Source organism: Somniosus microcephalus, chromosome 8, assembly GCF_052327205.1.
Source record: "Somniosus microcephalus isolate GS21.2 chromosome 8, FLI_Smic_1.0, whole genome shotgun sequence".
Classification (NCBI taxonomy): Eukaryota; Metazoa; Chordata; class Chondrichthyes; order Squaliformes; family Somniosidae; genus Somniosus; species Somniosus microcephalus.
The window spans coordinates 126,566,427-126,592,149 of record NC_140994.1 but is presented as its reverse complement, the minus strand read 5'-3'; the positions used below and the strand labels follow the sequence as shown (position 1 = coordinate 126,592,149).

The 25,723-nt window shown below is 43.1% G+C and overlaps 1 long non-coding RNA gene across 1 annotated transcript; it reads right to left on the bottom strand.

The window, feature by feature from the left end:
- Window positions 1-917: 917 nt before the first annotated feature.
- Window positions 918-24,215, bottom strand: LOC147113776 (uncharacterized). Its single transcript, XR_015079146.1, has 3 exons — window positions 24,129-24,215; window positions 23,215-23,407; window positions 918-1,309 (listed from the first exon to the last, which is right to left on the bottom strand). It is a non-coding gene; the product is annotated as an uncharacterized LOC147113776 (long non-coding RNA).
- Window positions 24,216-25,723: the final 1,508 nt, after the last annotated feature.

The window sequence follows — 25,723 nt, the reverse complement described above, 5'->3', positions numbered from 1 at the left end:
TCCTGCCCCTTACCCTGAATCTATGCCCCCTTGTTATTGACCCCCCTACTAAGGGGAAAAGTTCCTCTTTGTCTACCCTATCTATGCCCCTCATCATTTTGTACACCTCAATCAGGTCCCCCCTCAGCCTTCTTTGCTCCAAGGAAAACAACCCCAGCCTGTCCAGCCTCTCTTCATAGCTGAGGCGCTCCATCCCAGGTAACATCCTGGTGAATCTTCTCTGCACCCTCTCCAAAGCAATCACATCCTTCCTATAGTGAGGCGACCAGAACTGCACACAGTACTCCAGCTGTGGCCTCACCAGCGTTTTGTACAGTTCCATCATAACCTCCCTGCTCTTATATTCTATGCCTCGGCTAATGAAGGCAAGTATCCCATATGTCTTTTTAACCACCTTATCTACCTGTTCCGCTGCCTTCAGGGATCTATGTACATGTACACCAAGGTCCCTCTGACCCTCTGTACTTCCTAGGGTCCTACCACTCATTGTGTATTCCCTTGCCTTATTTGTCCGTCCAAAATGCATCACCTCGCACTTTTCAGGGTTAAATTCCATTTGCCACTTTTCCGCCCATCTGACCAACCCGTTTATATCGTCCTGTAGCCTGAGGCTTTCCTCCTCACAATTTACCACCCCACCAATTTTCGTGTCATCTGCGAACTTACTGATCATACCTTTTACATTCTCATCCAAATCATTTATGTAGATCACAAACAACAAGGGACCCAGCACCGATCCCTGAGGTACCCCACTGGACACAGGCTTCCAGTCACAAAAGCAACCTTCGACCATCACCCTCTGCCTCCTGCCACTCAGCCAGTTTAGGATCCAACGCGCCAAGGCACCCTGGATCCCATGGGCTCTTACCTTCTTGACCAGTCTCCTATGCGGGACTTTGTCAAAAGCTTTACTGAAGTCTCTTTATTAATTACTTAACAGTAAAACAAAACTTATACAGTAAATGACTGTATACAGTACTGTAGTTGACTGTAGAATTATTCCAAGTCAGCTGGTTCATCAGGATCATGTACTTCAACAGATTCTTCAGGCACTTTCACTGCTTCAACTCTTTTTGGAAGCTTTCCTAAACATGTCCCGGATGTCTGCTTGCTTAGTGGACTCTTGCCTTTTTTGTAGAAAGGTGGAATGCAGAATATGGAGTTGCATAACTTCTTGGGCAGAATAGCAAGGATGCCTTTCAGCAAATTGGAGGATTAAAGCAAATCCTTCTGCAGCTTTAGCCCAATAAATCTTCTTCTCTTCAGAAATCTCATCCTCTTCACTTTCCATCTCACTTTCCTTTTCTTTCTTTGGATTCAAAACAGATTCAATTATTTCATCATCACTTAGCATATGCACAACAGCAACTTCTCTATCTGCATCAACCCATTGCTCAATATCACTTTCACTGAGGTGACATAGAGGGTTTGCTGGGCCTACATTTTTCACCATGCCAGCCATTTCCATTATTGTACTCTTCTTGGGATGAACATTGAACCCACGAAATTCCTCCTCTGAAGAAGAACCTTCAGCAAACATTACAGAAGGCCACAATTTGCGCCAGGCTTGCCGCAAAGTGTGACCGTTCACCAAGTTCCAGGAACATGCAACATTAACATAGCCTCTTTAAGATTGTATTCCTTCTGAAATGCGTGAATATTGTCATCTTGGTTTATCAGTTTACGTAGGAAGTCTTTCTTGTAATGACACTTGAGATTTTGGATAATGCCCTGGTCCATGGGTTGTATGAGAGGTTACAGTTGGTGGCAAATAAATGGTGAAAATATTTCCCGAAACCAACTCGGATTCATGCAGATGGGCTCTACAATTATCAAGCAATAAAATGCATTTGCTATCTTCAGGTTTCCCTATTTTACGGAAATGTTCCCTCACAGATGGAACAAAAATATGATGGAACCAATACGAAAAGATTTCTTTATCCAGCCAAGCATTCCTTTGAGCTTTGTACTCAACAGGTAAGTGAATATAGTAATCTGGGATGTTATGATTAAGGTTATCCACCAGGTGGTGCTGTAGCTAGTGCTGCCACTAGTTAAGGTCAGGGGGTTGCTTCCTGTCAAGGTCAGAAAAGGTGGAATGCTAGGATGCAGGATGCAGGCCTGTTGTTTGCTAGGCAGTTTGTTTAATAAAGTACTCGCACTAATTCTACTATATCGCCTCTTCGAGTTCTTGTTCCACTACATGGATTTATCACATTTGGCGACGAGGTAAAAAGGACCCTGAATAAAGAAGAGAAGTCTGCCGGGACTTTTAAACAACAAATCAAGAGCTAAAGTTAGCTGCAAATTGGACGGAAGCATGGCTGCCTCGGTAGGAACGGTCTCCGCTTTTGATATTCAATCACAAACTTGGGAGGAATACTGTGAAGTGCTGGGTTATTTCTTCGAAGCTAATGAAATAAATGATGCCGGAAAAAGGAAAGCCATTCTGCTTAGTTCAGTGGGAAGTCAAACCTGCAGTTTGATGAGGAATCTGCTCAGTCCTGAAAAGCCTGGAGATAAAACATTTGTTGAATTAGTGGCCTTGCTAAAAGAGCATTTCAACCCTAAGCCTAGTGAGATTGTACAGCGGTTCAAGTTTAATTCAAGTAACAGAAAAGAGGAAGAGAGTGTAATGGACTATGTAGCGGTGTTGCGTAAATTGGCACAAGATTGCAATTATGGGAACAACCTGAAGGAAATGTTGAGAGATAGGTTAGTTTGCGGAATAATGGACGACTGAATGCAGCATAGATTATTATCCAAGACTGGGCTTACTTATGAAAAAGCTTTGGAACTTGCTCAAGCCATAGAGACAGCGAGCCGAGATGTAAAAGAAATACAGGGTTCAGACAGGGCTAATGTTAAGCAAGTTGCAGGTCAGGTTGTTGTGCACAAGTTAAACATGCATCAGAAACCACAACGTGAGCATGGGAAGGCATGTTATAGATGCAAGGGCAATCACTTGGCGAGTGAATGCTGGTTTCTGGAGGGAAAGTGCCACAAGTGTGGGAAACAAGGACACATAAAACGAGCATGCAGGGCAAAATCACCTGTGGAGGAATCCAAACCAAAAGGGGGAGGAAAGCAAAACCAAGGAAGAGAAGTGAAAAAACAGGGAGCACACCACATCAGCAGGGAAGCTGAGGAAGAAGAGGACATGTTCATAATGTATAGCATGTTATAGAACATTCCAAAAGTGGCTCCAATCACATTGCAACTGACAGTAAATGACTCTACGGTGAACTTTGAAGTCGATAGAGGGTGTGGTATAACCATAATGAACAAGGCAGAGTACTCAAAATTGTGGAACTGTGCAAAAGTTCCAGAGTTAAAGTCTTGCTCTCTGCATCTTAAAACATATACAGGTGAACGAGTAGCGACATTAGGTACAGCTAATGTAACTGTGCAACACAGGGACACAGTGGAACAGCTACCTGTAGTTATAGTATCGGGTACCGGACCAAACCTGTTAGGTCGGGGCTGGATAAAAGAACTTAAATTAGACTGGGGAGCAGTAAATCAAATAGATGCGGGCAAACAGTTGACTTTGCAAGAAGTGTTGAGTGAATATGAGAATGTGTTCAAGGAGGAACTTGGCACATTTAATGGCCCCCCAGCTAAGATTTATGTAGACAAGGAGGCACCGCCAAGGTTTTTTAAACAACGACCTGTGCCTTATGCCATGAAGCCAAAGGTAGAGGCTGAGCTTGACCGTCTATTGAGAGAGAACATGCTGGAGCCAGTGAAATGTTCGGAATGGGCAGCTCCCATAGTACCTGTTTTAAAACCAGATGATTCGGTAAGACTCTGTGGAGATTATAAATTGACAGTCAATCGGGTGTCCAAACTAGAGCAGTATCCTATTCCCAAAACAGAGGTTCTCTTTGCAAACCTGGCTGGAAGAAAGAAATTCACAATGTTGGATATGAGTCATGCCTACTTGCAGATTACACTGGATGACGAATCAAAGAAGTATGTTACCATAAATACACACAAGGGCTTGTTTACATATAACCGCTTACCGTTTGGTGTCTCATCTAGTCCAGCTATCTTCCAGAGGACAATCGAAGGTGTACTGCAAGGGATTCCACATGTTTACATCTATCTGGATGACATTCTGGTGATGGGAAGAACCGACCAGGAGCATCTGAGCACTCCGAGAGAGGTACTACAGAGATTGGAGAGGGCAGGGTTACGACTCAGGAGGAGTACGTACACTTTCCTGGGGAATGAAGCAGTGTTCCTGGGACACAGAGTGGACGCCACCGGGCTCCATCCACTCAAGGAGAAGGTACAAGCACTGCAGGACGCCCCTGCTCCTACCAATGTGGCTGAGTTAAAAGTGTACCTGGGACTGTTGAACTATCATAACAGGTTTCTACCAAACGTGTCAACAGTATTAGCACCTCTTCACAAACTACTGCGCAAGGAGGCACAGTGGCAGTGGGGAGAGGAGCAGGGGGTTTCATTTGAACAGTCCAAGAAACTGATGCTGTCGTTGGATGTGCTGGTTCACTACAATGCAGAGAAAGACATCATTCTCTCTTGTGACGCTTCACCTTACGGGGTGGGGGCAGTTCTTTCACACCGCATGGAAGATGGAACTGAAAGACCAATAGGGTTTATGTCCCGAACTCTAACACCAGTGGAAAAAACTATTCCCAGTTAGACAAAGAGGGGTTAGCAGTAATGTTTGGGTTACAGAGGTTCCACAAGTACATATATGGCAGGAAGTTCACCATACGCACCGATCATAAACCTCTTATCTCTCTTTTCAATGAAATGAAAGAAGTTCCACAGGTGGTGTCACCCCGGATCCAGAGGTGGGCTGTGACGTTGAGGGCATATGAGTATGTCATCGTCTACAAGGCGGGCAAGTACAATGGGAACACAGATGCCTTGAGCCATCTTCCACTGCCAGGCACACCTACCCGTGCAGCTCCAGAGGACAGAGTTTTGATTTTGGAGGACACTGACACGGCACTTGTGACTGCAGAGCAAGTAAGAACATGGACAGGTAAAGATCCAGTACTGTCTAGAGTTCGAGAATATGTGGTGAGGGGATGGCCACAGCATCCAGAAGGGGCTGACTTCACACCCTACAGTGTCAGGAAAACAGATCTGAGTGTGCAGGATGGTTGCGTGTTGTGGGGAGCACGAGTGATTATTCCACAGCCAGCACGACAGTCTATCCTAGGGCAACTACATCAGTGTCATCCTGGAGTCTCGCGTATGAAAGCCTTGGCTAGGAGTTACTTGTGGTGGCCAAAGCTAGATGAGGAGATAGAAAATCTAGTCAGGACATGCAGCACTTGTCAGGCACACAGGAAAGGACCAGCAGCAGCTCCACTCCACCCCTGGGAGTGGCCGGATAAACCATGGAGAAGATTGCACTTAGATTATGCGGGTCCATTCATGGGGAAGATGTTCCTCATAATCATTGATGCACATTCCAAATGGATGGATGCTTATCCTGTTAATTATGCTTCCTCCACTACTACTATAGACTGCCTGCATCGGAGCTTCAGTAATCAAGGGCTACCGGAGATCATGGTAAGTGACAATGTCACTTGTTTTGTGAGTACAGAGACAAAAGAGTTCATGAGGAAAAATGGCATAGTGCAGGTGACCTCAGCTCCATATCATCCATCCTCAAATGGACTTGCGGAGAGAGCCATACAAACATTTAAAGGGATGATGAAAAAAAGTGCAGAAGGGAGTTTAGCAGCCAAAGTGTCACGGGTTCGGTTCAGCTGCAGAATAACACCTCAATCCACCACAGGACTCTCTCCTGCTGAGATGTTATTAGGTCGTAGACTACGCTCCACTCTTGACCTTGTCCACCCAGACCTAAAAAGGAAAATGGAAAACAGACAAACCAAACAAAAAGAGAACCATGACAAAAGAACAAAGAGCCGAAGTTTTGGAGAAGGAGATGCGGTCCTTACCAGGAATTTCAGTTATGGACCAAAGTGGATTCCTGGCTTCATAGACTCAATGACAGGTCCAGTATCATACAAGGTCATGTTGGGAGATGGTAGGGTAGTACGCAGACATGTAGATCAGATACTTCCCAGACAAGGGGAAATTGAATTGAAGGTTCCAGAGGCAATGGCTGAGGACAGGTTTGCCCCCAGTTATTCAAGTGCATCTGTGGTGCCACCACCATGGACAGAGACAATTCCACAGGAACCTAGTCGTCAAGAGGAAACCATCATTGCAGAGTCAGATACTCTGAGCACTGCTCAGGAGCAGCTGGTGGCTTCACCACAAAGAAGCAGGGACTTTACTGTTAGACGTTCACAAAGGACTCGCAAGCCACCAGAGAGATTAATACTGACCTGTTAGATTCGTCAAGTATGGAACATGGGGAATGGAGACTTCTTATGTGATCCTTAGGAATGGTTGTTCATTAAGAAATTCATACTGAAATCTTAAGGGGGGAGGAATATAGTAATCTGGGATGTTATGATTAAGGTTATCCACCAGGTGGTGCTGTAGCCAGTGCTGCCACTAGTTAAGGTCAGGGGGTTGCTTCCTGTCAAGGTCAGAAAAGGTGGAATGCCAGGATGCAGGATGCAGGCCTGTTGTTTGCTAGGCAGTTTGTTTAATAAAGCACTCGTACTAATTCTACTATATCGCCTCTTCGAGTTCTTGTTCCACTACATGGATTTATCACAGTTTACGTAGGAAGTCTTTCTTGTAATGACACTTGAGATTTTGGATAACGCCCTGGTCCATGGGTTGTATGAGAGGTTACATTTGGTGGCAAATAAATGGTGAAAATATTTCCCGAAACCAACTCGGATTCATGCAGATGGGCTCTACAATTATCAAGCAATAAAATGCATTTGCTATCTTCAGGTTTCCCTATTTTATGGAAATGTTCCCTCACAGATGGAACAAAAATATGATGGAACCAATATGAAAAGATTTCCTTATCCATCCAAGCATTCCTTTGAGCTTTGTACTCAACAGGTAAGTGCCTCACATTTTTAAATGCATGGGGATTTTTATACTTCCCAATAACAAGAAGTATAACCCGGCGTGATCCAGCAGCGTTCGCACATGTTAGCAGCTACACAATCTTTATTTTTCTTGTAACCTGAAGCATTAGCCTCACTAGCCCCAGCAAGCGTTGATTCTGGCAAAAACCTCCAAAATAAGCCAGTTTCATCGGCCTTGTATATCTGTGCTGGCGACAAATCATATTGATGCACAATCTGATTGAAATAATCGCAGTATTTTTCTGCAGCGTCGTGATCAGCTGATTTATTCTCCCCGGAAATATCGAGTTGTCGTATCCCGTGCCGTAACTTGAAGCACGTTAGCCATCCCTCGGAGAAAGCATACTTGTCAGTGAGCTCCATCTTTACGTAGAAATCCTTCGCTTTCTCGATTAGCATGGGTCCGGAAAGTGGAACACCCTCTGAACGCTTAAGAGAAAACCACTCATAAAGCACGGTATCCAGCTCTTCAAGCTTAGGCTTACGAAGCGTACGCTGTTTCTCTACACTCTTAGATGTCTCTGAGCTTGCATAAAACTTGAGCAGCTTATCCTTCTGCGATTTGATGTCGTAGATTGTTGACGAACCGATTTTGAATTCATTCATAATTTTGATACGCTTCTCTCCCCTTTCTAGTCTTTGGCATATCTCGATTTTCTGTTTTAACGTTAACACCACTCTCTTCCTTTTGCTTGGAGCATCTTTTGGGAATTCCATAATGCAAGATGGGGGAGATAATTCACGATAAAGATGGAGAGACCAATAGAAAAATGGCGAATCGGAAGAGACTACCGGCAGCACGGGAGAGTCAGACTCCTGTTGTTGAGGTGTTCGAACTTCCGACAGCGCCAAGAAGCCGAGTAGTGGCAGTTTGGAGAATGACCCCACTGACTAACTCGGCCACCACGGGAGACTCGGACTCGGACTTGGCAACATTTCCGGTTATTGAGGCGTTGTTTTTGGAGTATGAATTTTGCCGGTTAATAGAGAATTTAGGAGATATTAAGGAGCCGTTTAAACAAGAGTTTCCTGGATTGGCCTTGGAAGGGGTGCAGTGCAGATTCACCAGAATCATACCTGGGCTAAATGTATTAAATTATGAGGACAGGTTTCATAGACTAGACTTGTATTCCCTTGACTATAGAAGATTGAGGGGTGATCTAATGGAGGTGTTTAAAATGATAAAAGGTCTTGATAGGGTAGATAAAGAAAAAAGATTTCCTCTGGTGAGGGAAACCAGAACAAGGGGGCATAATCTTAAAGTTAGAGCTAGACCATTCTGGAGTGAAATCAGGAAGCACTTTTTCACACAAAAGGTAGTAGAAATCTGGAACTCTCTCCCCCAAAAGGCTGTGGATGCTAGGGGTCAATTGAAAATGTCAAGGCTGAGTTTGATAGATTTTTGTTAGGTAAGGGTATCAATGGATATGTTGCAAAGGTGGGTAAATGAGGTACAGAACAGCCATGATCTAATTGAATGGCAGAACAGCCTCGAGGGGCTTTTGTTCCTATGTTTCTATAAATGATGAGATACATTCAGTTCTTGCTATGGTCAGATTTTGAAGCACAACCTCTGGATTGTTAGTCCAGTGGCATTATCACTAGACAACTATATCCCTGCAAACTATTTAGGTGATCACGCCTATCATGTGAACCGAAACAGATAGATTTTCTTTACTCAAATTTCTGCTCAATATTAGATTCAATTTAAAAGCAAAATACTGCAGATGCTGGAAATCTGAAATAAAAACAGAAAATGCTGGAAATACTCAGCAAGTTAGGCAGCATCTGTGGAGAGAGAGATACAGAGTTAACGTTTCAGGTCGATGACCTTTCGTCAGAACTGGAAAAAGTTAGAGATGTAACAGATTTTTAAGCAAGTGCAGGGGCAGGGAAAGGGGGGAGGGGAGGAAATAACAAAAGGGAAGGTCTGTGATAGGGTGGAAGGCAGGTGGGATTAAAAGACAAAAGGGCTGATGGTGCAAGGCAAGAGGTGATGGTAATGGGACAAGTTAAGAAACAAAAGATGAGTCTAGATGAAGTGTAAATGGCAATGGCAGAATCATCAACAGCTGCCATGTGAAATAATAGGGGCAGAGGTTATGGTCTGAAATTGTTGAACTTGATGTTGAGTCCAGAAGGCGGTAAAGTCCCTAATTGAAAGATGAGGTACTGTTCTTCAAGCTTATGTTGAGCTTTGTTGCAACAGTGTAAGAGGCCAAGGATAGAGAGATCAGAGTTGGAGTGGAGTGGAGAATTAAAGTGACAGGCGACCGGAAGTTGAGGGTCACGCTTACAGACTGAACGGAGCGGTCACCCAATCTGTATTTGGTCTCCCCAATGTAGAGGAGACTTCATCGTGAGCAGCGAATACAGTATACTAAATTGCAAGAAGTACAAGTAAATCGCTGTTTCACCTGGAAGGAGTGTTTGGGGCCCTGGATGGTGGGAAGGGAGGAGGTAAAATGCCAGGTGTTGCATCTGCTGCGCTTTCACGGGAATGTGCCGTGGGAAGGGGTATTGGTGGTGATTGAGAAGTGGACCAGGGTCTCGCGGAGGGAGTGGTCCCTTTGGAATGCTGAAAGGGGAGGTGAGGGGAAGATGTGTTTGGTGGTGGGATCACGCTGGAGGTGGCGAAATGGCAGAAGATGATCCATTGAATGTGGAGGCTGGTGGGGTGAACGGTGAGGACACCTCCATCACCCACCAGGATGGCCTGAGGGCGCTCTGCTTCTCCCTTGAACAGAGGCCCAACCAGTTCCCATCCACCACCCTCCTCCGCCTGGCTGAACTTGTACTCACATTGAACAACTTTTCCTTTGACTCCACTCACTTCCTCCACATTAAAGATATTGCTACGGGAACCCACATGGGTCCTAGCTATGCCTGCCTTTTTGTGGGGTATATGGAACATTCTTTGTTCCAGTCCTACTCAGGTCCCCTTCCTCACCTCTTTTTCCAGTACATTGATGACTGTATCAGTGCCGTTCCTTACTCTCACCCTGAACTAAAATATTTCATTCACTTTGTTTCCAATTTCCACCCATCTCCCACCTTCACATGGTCCAACTCCGACTCTTCCCTTCTCTTCCTCGACTTCTCTGTCTCCATTTTTGGGGATAGGCTATTGAGAAACATCCACTATAAGCCCACTGACTCCCACAGCTACCTGGACTACACTTCCTCCCATCCTACTTCCTGTAAGGATTCTATTCCTTTCTCCCAGTTTCTCCATCTCCGTAGCATCTGTTCTGACGATGCCACCTTCCATACTAGTGCTTCCAATATGTGTCTTCCTTTTTCCTCAACCGAGGATTCCCCTCGACCATGGTTGACATGGCCATCAACTGTGTCCGTTCCATTTCCCGCACTTCTGCTCTCATCCATTCCCCTCCCTCCCAGAACCATGATAGGGTTCCCCTTGTCCTCACCTTTCACCCCACCAGCCTCCACATTCAACGGATCATACTCCGCCATTTTTGCCACCTCCAGTGGGATCCCACCACCAAACACAGCTTCCCCTCCCCTCCCCAGTTGTCAATATATTAGCAGCAAGGCTCGGAATAAAGACCTTTTTTTACATGTCACAATTTTATGGCCGTATGGATGAGACTGTGTCATCAATGTTAGGTTAGAGTGTGATAAATCAGAGCATTAAAGTGACACTAAACCCTCATGAGTAATCTACAGAATGCCTTTAGAGTGCCTCTAGGAGGAAAACATGGGGTCGTCGAGCAAATCAAATAGAAAAAGCTGTTTTTTCAATGGAAGTGATAGTTCACCTTTGACCCAGAATTGAGATATAATGGAACCGTATGGAGTTTTATTTGTGAATAAAATAATAAACCAATTGATTATTTGACCTAAAGGTTTTGCCTGAAATGTAAATAGTTTTCTTTCTGATTCTAGTTCTTACATTGATGTTATTCCAATGATTTAAATCTTTGCAGTGTTATTGTCTCTACTGAAATTAGGCAAGAATAAAAAAGTTTGGGCCAGTATCTGTTGAAAAAATAATGGCATGTGAACGACGCTCGGCATTATTAATGTGCAAATCGGCAGCAACTTGTGGAGAGGAAGAGATGCCCGTGAATTGCCAATCGCCACAAGGTGCTGGACAATTTGCGCCGCTCCTCCGTTAGCTTCGCAAAAAATGGAATCACGCACTTATCCTCCCCGTGATATTTATGAAGTTGCTGCACTTGCACATTAATTGCCCATTAAATCGCCACAGAAAGTTAATTCTCATAATTAACAGTGTAAGTACCCTTTTAATGATGTGATAATTGTTAATGACTGCCAATCAACCTCTCTGGCCCAGAAAGTGAACAATTAAAAATGTGGATTCTCATTCCTTCAGGTAGTGAATTGTTGTTGGAGATTTTAAAAATGTCAAAAATAAATGTTTACATTTTTTCTTAACTTTCCTTTCTGGTTCTTTTGTTTTCTCTCTCTTAATCCAATCTTTCCTTCCCTCTCTTTATTTCTCTCTCTGTACCTGATTGGACACTGAATTCACCCACTCTAACTCACACTCCTTCTCAGTCCTTCATCTGTTTATCTCATACACTGTTGGTCCCATCATTCACCAAGGTCCCAGATGCCATTTTGTCCTCGCTGTGCCGTTATCAGCTTGTGCTTCCAGCAACTTACAGAGCAAAAATAAATTTGAGTTGAAGGATGCAGGAAAATGTCTAACTAACTGGGCACGCCGTGAGATGTCCTGCTCCAGTAAATTCTGACCCACTATTTAAAAGAAAGGAAAAATTATTTGATTGCAAAACATTGAGAATTGACTCTCCAGGTGAACATGTGGCCATGGTTGGGTAAATGGAGAATAATTTACTTCAATACTTAAATAAAGTTAACTTAGAAGGATACAAAACCTTCTGTGCAGTTTGCCCTATATTTAATTCAGCTCACCCAGGGTTTTCTTTTATAGTGGCCTATTAAAAAGGTTACCTTCTGTGGGAGTGGGTGGTGCATTGGATTACGTACATATTGGCTTGGATTTTGCTGTAATAATAATGGCAAGGCTAACAGCGCGCACCGTTATTACAGGACAAATCTGATAGCTACTTCTGGCATCTGCACATGCACAGAAGTCCAGAAGTTGCTGTGAAAGATATCCTGCTCCTCCACAGGGTGCGCTGTTGCAGTCCTCATCAATAGACTCATCACTGAAATCACTGTAATGATGCGACCTTAGGGTAATTACCCACTAGTTCTGCACTGAAAACAGCTGGAAAAGTTAGGGCTGGTACCTTTAGGAGGAAATGAGTTTTTAATGATATAATAAGTGATAATTACTGCTGAACAACCTCTCAGGCACTGAAAAAATAATTTTACAAATGTGGCGTCTCATTCCCTCAGAAAAAATTCATGTTGTAGATTTTTTAAAATATAAGTTTTTTTTAGTTTTTCTGTTTTTCTCTCTTATCTGTCTCCCTGAATCCCATCTGTATGTCCAATCTTTATTTCGCTTACTGCACAATGATTTAAATGTAATTTATATATCCTGTTTTTTACTTCTTGGTTTGCAGTCTGCGGGGGCAAAATTCACATCCTTTGCGCCTGCTGTTAGCGCCTCCAGGGGGCGCAAAGAGCTTATCGCCCGGGTGGGGGCACTAATAGCGCCTACTGAGAAAATCGGCGGGGCGCTACTGAGGCGTTAGCCAATAGCACCGCGCCCCCGCCAGTAGTGCCCCAGACTGCTGCGCTGGCGGCAATGACATCATCGGCAAACGACGTGACCCCTTAGTGGGTCGCGAGCCGGGCATCACATTGCTGGCGGGGCGCTAATTAAAGGGGTGGTCTGGCTGCGCCCCGTGCCGACATTATTTATTTTGGCCGACCTCCAGGTCGGCCCCTCTTGGCAGCCCTTGGCAAGGTTTGCGGTTGCCATCGTGCTGTCTGGCACCGCGCCTCAGTGCCGGGCTGCGGCCACGACACCACGCTGCCCTGGTGGGCTTGTGGAGACCATCAAATGGCCTGCAGAGTGCGCAGTGGCCCTCCCCTTTAAAACATCAGTGTTACGTGGAGCGGCCGCGTAGCATTTTGGCGCTACCATGTTCCGGCGCTGCCATGCTTTGCGCCCCAAGCACCGCCCCAAGAGGAAGTGGAGCACCTGAGATAGCGCTCCATTTCCTCGCCAAGGTGGTAAGCCCAATTTAGCAGCTGGGGTGGTACTCCCGCCCCGGGCGCTAAATGTGAGGCGCTAATTCGGTTACCGCCCCTAAATGGGGCGTAACCAAATTTTGCCCCCAGCGTGCCTCAGTGAGGATTCTTCAATCTGATTGGTTGAAGACCTCCCTTGCTGCTGGACCTACTTACAGATGCCACATATCCCCTGTAGAGGGTGCCGCTCTTGATCAGAAGCAGGATTAGTAGAAATCTCTGCTGACAAGCCCGAAAAAGTCGCTGGGCAAGTCTATGCGACGTGAGCGGCAAAAGCCGTTGCTTCGTTGCTGAGAGGAAAAGCTGGGCCATTGGCTTTTCACCGCATAGACCTGGATTTACATCTAGCCCTGACTAGTAGGGCGAAAGTTTCACTGCTGGCTTTTCAGGATCCTATGTGAAATGTGTTTGGAGAGCTTTGAGTTGTGTTAACTCAAGAACACAAAACTGGGACTGCAGGGAAGAATGTCTGCAACTGGAGGGGAAATTGTACATTCTAAAACCATCATAGACCACTCATTAAAATTAATTGCCATAAATCAAAGGTGCACAATTTCTCAATATGCAAAATATCTCCCCTTAACTTGACAGTCTCATTCAAACAGCCCATAACATGACTGGAGTGGGAAATAGAAAGCTGTCACACTGGTCACACAAGGAGGTTGGGGCAGAGTCATGGGAACTTCACGTTGTATCTAAAGGTGCTATAACTGATCTGGAAGTGCTTGATGCTGACCCTGGGTGCCTGGAATGGGAGAATGTTCCCCCCACCAGCATTGTCATCCCTAGATAAACACAACATTCACACACAAAGGACATTTTCTACATCTCTAGCAAGCTTCCCAAATAAATTTCTTATAAAGTTTGGGTTGACATGGCTGAAAAAGTATTTCTAAATTTGCAACAGATGTATTTAATGGGCTAGTCAGAAATATTACCCATTGTATCCGAAACAGTAAATTAAGTACAAGAAAGATCAGTGTTACCATCATAGGAAACTTTCGGGCTTAATGAAGGGAACAGATTGTGCTTGTGTGGGCCAATTATTTCAACTGGATAGGTTAGGGAGGACCAGGGGTCACGCTTACAAGTTATGTGAGGGTAGAACCAGGTTGGATGTCAGGCGGTTCTTCTTTTCCCAGAGAATAGTGGACCTGTAGAACAGATTAGCTGTCCGTGTGGTGAACACTGATTCACTGAATTCCTTCAAGCGAGAGCTGGACCTGTTTCTGGCTGGGCAGAGATCACCTCGTACAAGAGGTAGGTATCCTGCACTATAAATCAGGGGTCAATGCGGTCTCATTTTTCCAGGTTTTTTTTCTCTAATTGCCTGGGGTTTTTAATCTGTTTTTCCAACTCTCACAGGAGATTACATGGCTCTGGGTGGGAAGGGGAGTGTCTGTATTGTGATGCATAGGGTATCACAATTACATGGTCTGATGTTCATTAATAAATAGACATTCTTATTATGAACACAGCTAGCTTTTGCTAGTTACTTTATTGAGCACATGTGGACTAGGTACAGTATCTGTAGAGGCCTCCATCTTGACTGCTGCCTTGTGGGTAGCCTAGTGCCTCATGGGTAATGTAGTCTTAATATACATACAGCTGGGTAGTGTAGTCTTATACATACAGCTATATACAGCTCTACACAGCTCTACGGCTCCACCTAGTGTCCACTATAGAATGACATGTTATTGATCATTACATCCCCCCTTTTTTGAGGTTTAACAAAATCAATATCTATCAACTTTCAAGAAAACAATAAAGATAATATCAGCAACACTTTTGTTAGTGCTCTATAAACATAAACATTTTCAAAACAGTCAACATATTTTCAAAGCTTTACATTGTACTCAAAGATTAAGTCTATCAGGCTTTTTTACTTCACGTGTGGATCTTCTCAACATGGGTAAGTCTGATGTGTCTTCATGAGATTGTTCTGGCGGTGAATGACAAGATGCAGTTGTGGCATTGTCATCAATCTGGTCTTGAATAGTCTCTTGTGTTTTTAGGAGGGAACGGCGGTTCCTCCTGAGAATCTGTCCTTCCTCAGTTCTAACAGTGTATGACCTTGGTCCTACTTCCTCAAGAACTGTAGCTTTCCTGTTCCATGCATCTGGATCCTCAATCCTGACAACATCATCCCTTGTCAATGGTTTTAGAGTTTTGGATGACTTGTCATAGTATGATTTCTGTTTCAGCTTTAACAGTTGAAGTCTCTGTCTCGGTTCCTCACTTTGCTGTTCTTTTGCACAGCAGGGTAGCGTGGTGCGCAACTTGCGACCCATTAGTAGTTCAGCAGGTGAAGAACCACAGTCTAAAGGTGAGGCTCGGTAGCTCAGCAGGGCGAGATAAGGATCAGACTTGCTTTCTGTCGCTTTCTTCAGTAGCTGCTTGAGAACTTGAACACCTTTCTCTGCCTTACCATTTGACTGAGCATACAAAGGACTGGATGTGATGTGCTGAAAGTCATAATGTGCTGCAAACTGTTGCCACTCCTTACAGTTGAAGCACGGACCATTGTCGCTAACGGCAATCCTGGGAATTCCATGTCTGGCGAAGATGGATTTCACATGCATTATGACACTGCTTGCTGTGGTGCTTGAGAGCAGCGCCATCTCAGGATAGTTAGAATAGTAGTCAATCACTATTAGATAGTCTTTACCATTTAAGTGAAAAAGGTCCATACCAACCTTTTGCCATGGTGCTGTTGGTATGTCAGCTACTATCATTGGTTCCTTTGCTTGTTTGTTTTGGTGTTTCTGACATGTCTTACATTTGCCTATCATGTTCTCAATGTCCTTATTTATGCCAGGCCAATAAACAGTGTCTCTTGCTCTCCTTTTGCATTTTTCAATTCCGAGGTGTCCCTCACGAATCCTTTTGAGCATGTCTTGACGTAAAGCCTGTGGAATGACTATTCTGTTCTGTTTTAGTAATAGTCCACTTGTGACACTCAATTCTGACCTGATGTGAAAATATTTTGGACAGGAACCTTTTGGCCAACCATGATGAATGTTCTCTATTACTGTTTGTAATACTGTATCTTTTACTGTTTCTTCTGCTATTTGCTTTGATTTTGTGTCTGACACGGGCAGCGCAGCAATGACCATACTCACATGAACATCCACGTCTTCTTCAGTAGAGCTCACATGACTCATTGTGGGTGCTCGGGATAGTGCATCTGCTAACACTATGTATTTGCCTGGTGTGTAGATCAGTTCAAAGTCATATCTTTGCAGCTTCATCATGAGTCGTTGAATGCTTGGAGACATCTCATTCAGGTTTTTTTTTATGATAGCAACCAGAGGGCTGTGGTCTGTCTCAACTGTGAAGGTGGGAAGTCCATATATGTAGCCATGAAACTTTTCTAGTCCAACTACCAAGCCTAGACATTCCTTTTCAATCTGGGCGCATCGACACTCAGTATCAGTCATAGACCTGGAGGCATAGGCAACAGGCTTCCAATCTTCACCCTCTGCTTGTAGCAAGACCGCACCTAGGCCATCTTTTGATGCATCCGTTGACACTTTGATTCTTTTTGTTGGGTCAAAGAAGGTGAGTACAGGTGTGGTTGTCAGCACTGTTTTGAGGTTTATCCACTCTTGTTCATGTCTTTCTGTCCATGCGAACTCATTTGTTTTATGTAGCAGGTCTCGCAGACAGGCTGTCTTGGCTGACAAGTTAGGAATGAACTTTCCAATGAAGTTTATCATCCCCATGATGCGTAGCACTCCTTTTTTGTCAGTGGGTCGGGGCATTTTGAGTATGGCGTTTACTTTTTCCATATCTGGCTCTATTCCTTTACCAGATAGATTATCTCCTAGGAAAGTGACTTCCTGGACGCCAAACTGACACTTGGCTTTGTTGAGCTTCAGTCCATTCCGGCGTATGCTCTGTAGCACTTTAGTCAGTCTCTCATTGTGTTCTTTCAGTGTGGAGCCCCAGATGATGATGTCATCAACATAGACCCGAACTCCTTCCAGACCTTCAATTATGTGTTCCATCGCTCTATGAAAGATTTCAGATGCAGATATTACCCCGAAAGGCATTCTGAGGAAACAATACCTGCCAAATGGTGTGTTGAAGGTACAGTATTTGGTGATCTCTTCATCCAGTTTTAGTTGCCAAAATCCTTGTGAGGCATCGCGCTTTGTAAAGTATCTGGCACCTGACATTTCACTGGTGATTTCTTCTCGCTTGGGAATCTGGTAGTGTTCACGTTTTATGTTTGCATTTAAGTCCTTTGGATCCATGCATATTCTTAGATCATTGTTCTTTTTCTTTACACATACCACGGAGTTAACCCAGTCTGTTGGCTCTTCGACTTTCCTGATGACTCCTAGTGTGGTCATTCTGTCCAGTTCATTCTTGAGCCAGTCACGCAGGGGTGCTGGAACTCTTCGTGGGGCATGTACCACTGGCTGAGCATCCTCCTTCAGCTGGATCTTGTAAGTGAATGGTAGAACTCCAAATCCTTTGAACACATCCTGGAAATTATTCACTACAGAATCCACCGAGTCATCTGGTCTGCTTATGGCACAGTTTATACGGTAGACTCTCTTGACCAGTTCTAAGTCCTCACAAGCTTTGTCACCCAGTAGTGAATCAAGTCTTTCAGCCACAACAGAAAACATGAGATGATGCACTTTGTCTTTGACTGTCACTTTAAGTCTGCATACACCTAACTATCTATTTTCTGTCCATTATAGTCCTTCAGTGGTACTGACTTTTTCTGTATTTTGAGCTTTTCTTTCATATTGTTAATGTCACTCATACTGATTAAGTTTGCTTTTGCCCCAGTGTCTAGTTTCAAGGTAACTAATGCTCCATTTACCTGCAGTGGGATCATCCATTTGTCCACTTTTACTGCATTGACTTTATGTTCAGCATTGTCCATTTCTGAGGGCTGCACATTTTCTGTATCCTTTTTGATATTGTCACATGACACCATTCATACAAAAAATGTCTCACTTAAATCAGTGTCCTCAATTACATTAACTCGTTGCCCTTTCTTAGTTTTTACTTTTGAAAAGCATTGTTTGGCAAAGTGATTCTTTCCATTACACTTTGTGCACATTTTTCCAAACGCTGGGCATTGTCTTAACTGGTGTTTGTAACCACAGCGTTTACAATTAAAAATGTCATTCTCCGATTGCTTTTCATTTCTGTTCTGCCCACGTTTCTTCCCCTTGTAGGACACAGCACTGACAGCAGCATTATCACTCATTACAATCGCATCATTATTGATTTCACTGAAAGTCTTCACGTGCTTTCGAGCTAGCTCGCTGGCTTGGCATATTTTCACTGCATTTTCGAAATTTAGTTCGGTTTCTCTCAACAGACGTTCCCTGACTTTTTTATCATGAATACCAAACACAATCTGGTCACGAATCATGGATGATTTCAGCTCAGAGAAATTACATGTCTGTGCTTTCAGTTTCAGATCAGTTATAAAGCTATCAAAAGTCTCATTTTGCTGCTGTGTCCTTGAACAGAACATGTATCTTTCATAGGTCTCATTCTTTTTGGGAGAGCAATGTGCATCAAATTTTTTTAGCACATCTTCTAATTTTTCTCTGTTCTCCTCTGGATTAAATACAAATGTATTAAATACCTCTATCGCCTGTGGGCCTGCAACCGTAAGCAGCAACGCTATCTTCCTTGCATCTGGCTTCATACCGAATCCGATGGCTGCAATGTAGAGTTCGAATTGTTGTTTAAGAGTTTGCCAATTGTAGTCGATGTTTCCTGTGAGTTTCAAATGCTCTGGTGGCTTGAAATTCTCCATTTGGCTTTTCACAATTTTCAGCAGATCTTCACCATCCTGGTACCATCTGATGTTCATTAATAAATAGACATTCTTATTATGAACACAGCTAGCTTTTGCTAGTTACTTTATTGAGCACATGTGGACTAGGTATAGTATCTGTAGAGGCCTCCATCTTGACTGCTGCCTTGTGGGTAGCCTAGTGCCTCATGGGTAATGTAGTCTTAATATACATACAGCTGGGTAGTGTAGTCTTATACATACAGCTATATACAGCTCTACACAGCTCTACGGCTCCACCTAGTGTCCAATATAGAATGACATGTTATTGATCATTACACATGTGACAGGGTAGATAGACAGTGGGTTTTTTCTGTCCATCATTTTCATATGTTCATATGTTCGTAAGATTCAATGATAACAGGAAAATGATGCAAATTGAGATGTAGTCATTAACCCAGGATTGGTGCCACTTCAAGTGCCCATGTTTATTCAGCTCCTTCTATAATGAGGCACATTAACTCCTCCAGCCTAGTTTCCCTAATGATATCATCAGCACTCCCTGTTTAAACTATCATATTCCCTTCCAAAAATCGTCAGATATAGACAGGGACATACATATAGGATGTTAAAGTTTATTCTAATTCTTTGTAGTTGTGAAGTTTTCTTCTTTAGAAGATCGCGAGATAAATACAGATGAGGAAGGCCATTATGCTCAAATTAGTTTGTCTGTACGGAAAGAAAAATCTACAGTCCTCCCAGCACAATAACCAGCTGGATCTTGAATGACTCCAAGCTTTTTGCTACCACTACTTTACTTGAAAGTTTGTTCCAAGTTATTGATCATTCATTGTGCAAATAAATCTTTCCTGATATCAGTCCTAAATCTTCCTTACATCAGTGTGAACCTGTGCCTCTTTGTTCTCCTCTCACAGGCTAACTTGCAGCAATATTCCTGATTTATCTTTGCATAACTTCTGTTAGGTCGCCTTTCAGTTATCTTCTTTCAAAGCTAAAGAGCCCCAGTTTCTCCTGTGTTCCCTCATAGTTCAGTCCTATAACACTAGGGATCGCCTCATGGCTTCTTCTTAGCACTACCTCCAGGGCTTAAATGGTTCCCTTGTGTCTCAGTAACCAAAATTGGACACAGTACTCAAGATTCGATCTGACCCAAGATATGAACAGATATGAGCATGACTTATACGCGACTGAATTAGCAACATTCTTTGTGTATATAAAATGTAACGGAATTAGACTTCTGCAAACAGTAACTTACAGACAGTACCTCACTGAAATAACAAAATGGAGCTTAGGAGTAATGCAATGATTCTCATGATACGACGCATGGATTATTGTTTCACCATCACCTCTGGTCTCAGCAGATTGGCTGCTCCACGGATCTATATCCTGAGCTGAGAACCAACACTGCTCCCTGCCCTTTTAAAGCAAGGGGGTAGTTTAAAATAAGCATGGCTGTCTCAGCATCGTTCACTAAGTGATAGGATTGTATCGAAACTGGAAAGCCATTCTCCTCCACTCCATGGTGTTGTATTGTAATTGAGAGTGGCTTTTCAGCAAGACAATGCCTAGGTTTGTTACCCATTCTGAGTAACATTGGTCTTTGACTTTCTGTGCTCTAAAGACAAATGGAAATGAGGGAGACAGCTGTGGAAAATGTCAAGTAACACCATAATGTACATCAGACACAAACTCAGCTTGAAATCTACATTTATGGGTTTCATTTTTGCTTTTGGGTGGCATTTCTGTTATTGATGTGTGTTGGCTGTCGTATTGGGACTTCAACAAAATATGAATAAATTAATTGTGTTTTCAGAATAAGAAAGGCCCACAACATTTTTACATTAATTTTTAACACAGTATCAAAACGACATCTAGTTCTGTTGGCAGCAGTTGCCAAGAGGGCAGGAAGCAAATTAACTGATAAAATTATAGGTGGATGCTGTATGTTTCCTGTTTTCTTTTTCCTCCATTTAAACTGTGCCAAAAGCCAGTCTGAACTGGCCGTAGAATAAAGTGAGTGCTGTGCTCAGGCCTACAATCACGCTTGAAAATCAACCTTTGCTTTTCTAGGCAGATTTAAAAATACACAAGTCCTGTGAGTGACATCTGTTATTCTTTTTAAAAGCAAACAAGTTATTAATTAGGATAGAAATCTCCACCAAACTATGATTGTTGTTTTATAGGGTGGTATGATATACACATTGTTCAGTGACATACCATGTTAAAGCTCTCAAACTCCTCTAACCTCTTAAGTATTGAATGACCTTTGTGCTGGACTAGTGCCAGTCACAGTAAGATTTGAATTGTCCATTTTCCAGTTAAAGGGAATGAAAGTATATTTTATATTAGACTATATTTCATTGCATTGGCTGTATTTCAAAAAGTGTTTTCAAGATAAAATCACGCTTCTTTTCTCCCCCTTTCCTTTATACATCTCCCAACCCTTCCTTCATAGCTTTCCCGATTTGCACAAAGCCTAAATAAAGCAAGATTATTGCAGGCTTCCTTCATCGTCAAAAACCTGCAATAAACAGAGAATTACAGAAACACGAAGAAAAGTTTGTGGGAAGGCTAATGTGTCACAGGGGACTATGTACAGATTGTATTTCTGTTAACCCAATATAATGCACATCAGCCACTGAGAAAGAACCCGGCCTGTATCTGTCAGAGTGAATAATAATCGCTGGTTTGACAAGCACTGCAGATACTAATAATTAACAGGCAAACCTCGAATTGAACTGAGACAAAATGAACCAGTGCAAAGATAGGCAACAACGAACTCGAAGGCCTGTTGTATATTGGGGGTATAACTGTACCAGTGATTATTTTACTTTAGTCCTGAAGCAATTCTTGCATAATTAAGAACCTCACAGAGTGGGGTGTGAACAGAGAAAGATTAAGGAACAGAGTGAGAGTATAGACTTTTAAAATTGGAATTTGGTGAGAGTGGGAATTAGGTGCCAAGCAGATTGGCTGATATTATGTGCAAGCAATATAAATTTTTAAAGTAGAACAAACTATCTAAACCTAAAAATGTCAGCACTGGAGGAGGCAGTGATGTGCCATCCCTGGAAGTTGTGTGACTTTCCAGCACCAGATGTTGATTTAAGCAAAAACGTCAGCGGGAATTGTCAACAGATCACGTTGCTCGAGTTCAGAATCACAGGACTTCAGAAGGAGGTGGAGACAATCTGACACCTCAGGGAAGGAGAGCAGTTTTTGGAGCGAGCATTTGAGAGGATAGTCACACCAATGACAGATAGGAAGCAGGTAGTGAAGAAAGAAAGATGTATCACCAACTGAGAGGCAGGGAAAAGGCAGGAAGGAAAGGTTAAAACAGCAACTTATGCTCAAACAGATTTGAAGCTCTAGGCTCCTGTGGGGAAAATGAGGAGTCTGAGCAAGGGCATCAACTAAACATCAGTGGCACCAACAAAGAAGTTAAGTGCAGTACTGAGGAAGTGCTGCACTGTCAAAAGAAAGAAAAGAAAGACTTGCATTTATATAGCGCCTTTCACGACCACCAGATGTCTCAAAGCGCTTTACAGCCAATGAAGTACTTTTGGAGTGTAGTCACTGTTGTAGTGTGGGAAACGTGGCAGCCAAATTGCGCACAGCAAGCTCCCACAAACAGCAATGTGATAATGACCAGATAATCTGTTTTTGTTATGTGGATTGAAGGATAAATATTGGCCAGGACACCGTAGATAACTCCCCTGCTCTTCTTCGAAATAGTGCCTGGGGATCTTTTACATCCACCTGAGAGAGCAGCACCGAGGCCCCGTCTGCCCTCTCAGATGGATGTAAAAAATCCAATGGCACTGTTTCGAAGAAGAGCAGGGGAGTTTTCCCCAGTATCCTGGCCAATATTTATATTTATGCCTCAACCAACAACACCAAAACAGTTTATCTGGTCATCATCTCATTGCTGTTTGCGGGAGCTTGCTGTGTGCAAAATGACTGCCATGTTTCCCTAAATTACAATGGTGACTGCACTTCAAAAGTACTTCTTTCTTAATTTAGTCAGTCAAAGCATGACAGGAATACTTTGCTGTGTCAACAGGTTTAAAAAATAGTTAGGAAGGGGAGTTAGTTATGGGGATAAATACAATCAGATATGATCAAATGCTGTGTGATTCCTGGGCTTAGAGCCCATGCAAGGACTGATCTTTCCGAAAATGAATCATTTTGTTTGTAAAATTATATAAACATTCTAGAGATTCATCTGGCTACCTTTTCAAAGGAGAGCGAACTTCCTCTGATGATGTGGGTGGGGTTGAGTCCACGATAACAATGATGGCAGATGATCTGGAGAAGGAAGACTTTGATGGGCTGAATGTCCTTTTCTCTGGCCATGTGTTCTTATGTTCTTTTCATCATTCCTTGGTCCATTTCGTAACCAGATTTCATGCTGATAATCACTTTCCTTTGGAGTAAAATATTACTTAAATCAAAAGGAGAAATAAAACACAATAAAACCATAAAACAGAATCATCTTTCAACTTTAATGCAGTAAACCGTGGGAATTATATAAAATACATCTTAGAAAGAACAAAGCTAATCAAAAGCCATAGCCACACTATGCATTCCAATCAGAGCATATCAAAAGATTATGCTGTGTACAAGTTATTATTGTTGATATTATTGTGCAAATTCTTAATGTGTTCCTTACAAATTTCTCTATCTACTATTTTAACAGAGGCATTAACTCAGTTATTTCAATATCATTCAGTGTAATATCCAGGCTCATGATTCCAAGTGTGCCAAGATGCTGAAACTGACTTTTAGCAACTGAAACAGCTAAAATCTAGCCCCAGGCTGTAGGCCTATGCTGCTCCATAGCTTCTTCAACATACACACAGCACAAGGCCCCAACCCCACATACGCCAATTGAATCACCACATGTAATGATGGTATTCCTCTGTCATTTATTTTTACAATGAGTCATATTAGTTGGTCATCAAAAATGCCTATGGTAGAAGACATTTAAATAACTCATGGGCTCAGCTGGAAATAGTCTACATGTCACTTAGTTGGTGGTGCATTCTGTGCTCAGGTCCATTATTGCAGTGTCACACTAGGAGCCATATGAAGTCCTCTACAAAACTAACATTACAAATATTTTGTCAGGAGCACTGCTCCTCTACCTTGGCCCAGAAATTCGGGTCTCCATGGGTGAGTACGCACGGGGTACTCACCCGTAGGCCCAATGGAAGTGCTGGTTTCCTGCATGCACTGCGCATGCGTGGGAAACCAGCACTTCCGTTCCCCTGAAAGCAGGGGTTCAGAGGTCGAACGCGTGCGCGGGAGAGGTTGCGCGTGCGCATCGAACTTCGTTTTTTTTTACAGGTTTTCCCGGGAAGGTAAGCCTGCAGAATTTAGAAATGTAAAAAGCTGGCATAAGGCCTGCTTTTCCAAGGTAAGTGGTGAATTAATTACAATTAAAACATTTTTTCCACAGGTTTATTATTTTTAAATACTTTAAAGCAAGGTAAGTTTATTTTTAGCCCCGTTAGAAAATAAAATTATTTTTTTCAAAAATTCAAATTATTGTTTAAAATAGTTATTTCATTTAATTTATAGTTTATTTAAAAAATGTGATTTAAAAAAAAAAATTATTTGAAGATTTAGTGATGTTTTGTAAGAAGAAAGGGCCCGTAGTATTTCTAAGTTTGACAGCACTTCCTGTCAGACTTATGAATGGAGCATTCCCTGCTCCGATTGGCTCCCCATGGCCCACGTGATCCCAGGGGACGCATCGAACTAACTGCGCCCCTGGGATACGCAAGCACTGCGTGCTGGCAGCTGGAGCAGGCCCAGGATCGGAATCCCATGCGGGCCCACAGCTCAATGGCCGGTGCACTAGGTAAGTGCAGATCGGGGGCTTGCACCCGCGGGAAGCCCCCGACCCGAATTTCTGGGCCAATGTGTCAGCCGTGTCTCAGTTGTTAGCACCCTCGCCTCTGAGTCAGAAGGTTGTAGGTTCAAGTCCCACTCCATGGAACTTGAGCACATAAAGCTAGGCTGACACTCCAGTGCAGCACTGAGGGAGTGCTGCACTGTCGGAGGTGCTGTCTTTCGGATGAGGCATTAAATCGAGTCCCTGTCTGCCCTCTCAGGTGGACGTGAAAGATCCCATGGCACTATTTCGAAGAAGAGCAGGAGAGTTATCCCCGGTGTCCTGGCCAATATTTATCCCTCAACCAACATAACAGAAACAGATTATCTGGTCATTATCACATTGCTGTTTGTGGGACCTTGCTGTGTGCAAATTGGCTGCTGTGTTTCCCACATTAGAACTGTGACTACACTTCAAAAGTACTTCATTGGCTGTAAAGCGCTTTGAGATGTCTGGCGGTCGTGAAAGGCGCTATATAAATGCAAGTCTTTCTTTTCTTTATAGCTTCCCACAACTATTCTAGCTCTTTTTACAGCACTCTGTTCCTCAGCTCATTGTGAATCAGTGGTTACAGTATCAAGAAATTGCATTGATCATTGAAAAGGAACTATCGTATGAAGGGAGAATTGTCTTGATTGACAATCGACTTAGCATATAATGTCAAGTCACTATAAATTTTCAACAACAACAACTTGCATTTATATCACGCCTTTAACATAGTAAAACGTCCCAAGGCGCTTTGTTATATTATATGTAAAATAAATCAACCTGTCGCTTTATAATTGGTCTCATTTCACTAGAGTGTTCATCAGTCCAGTTTCTGGAATAGAAAAGAAAAGCATG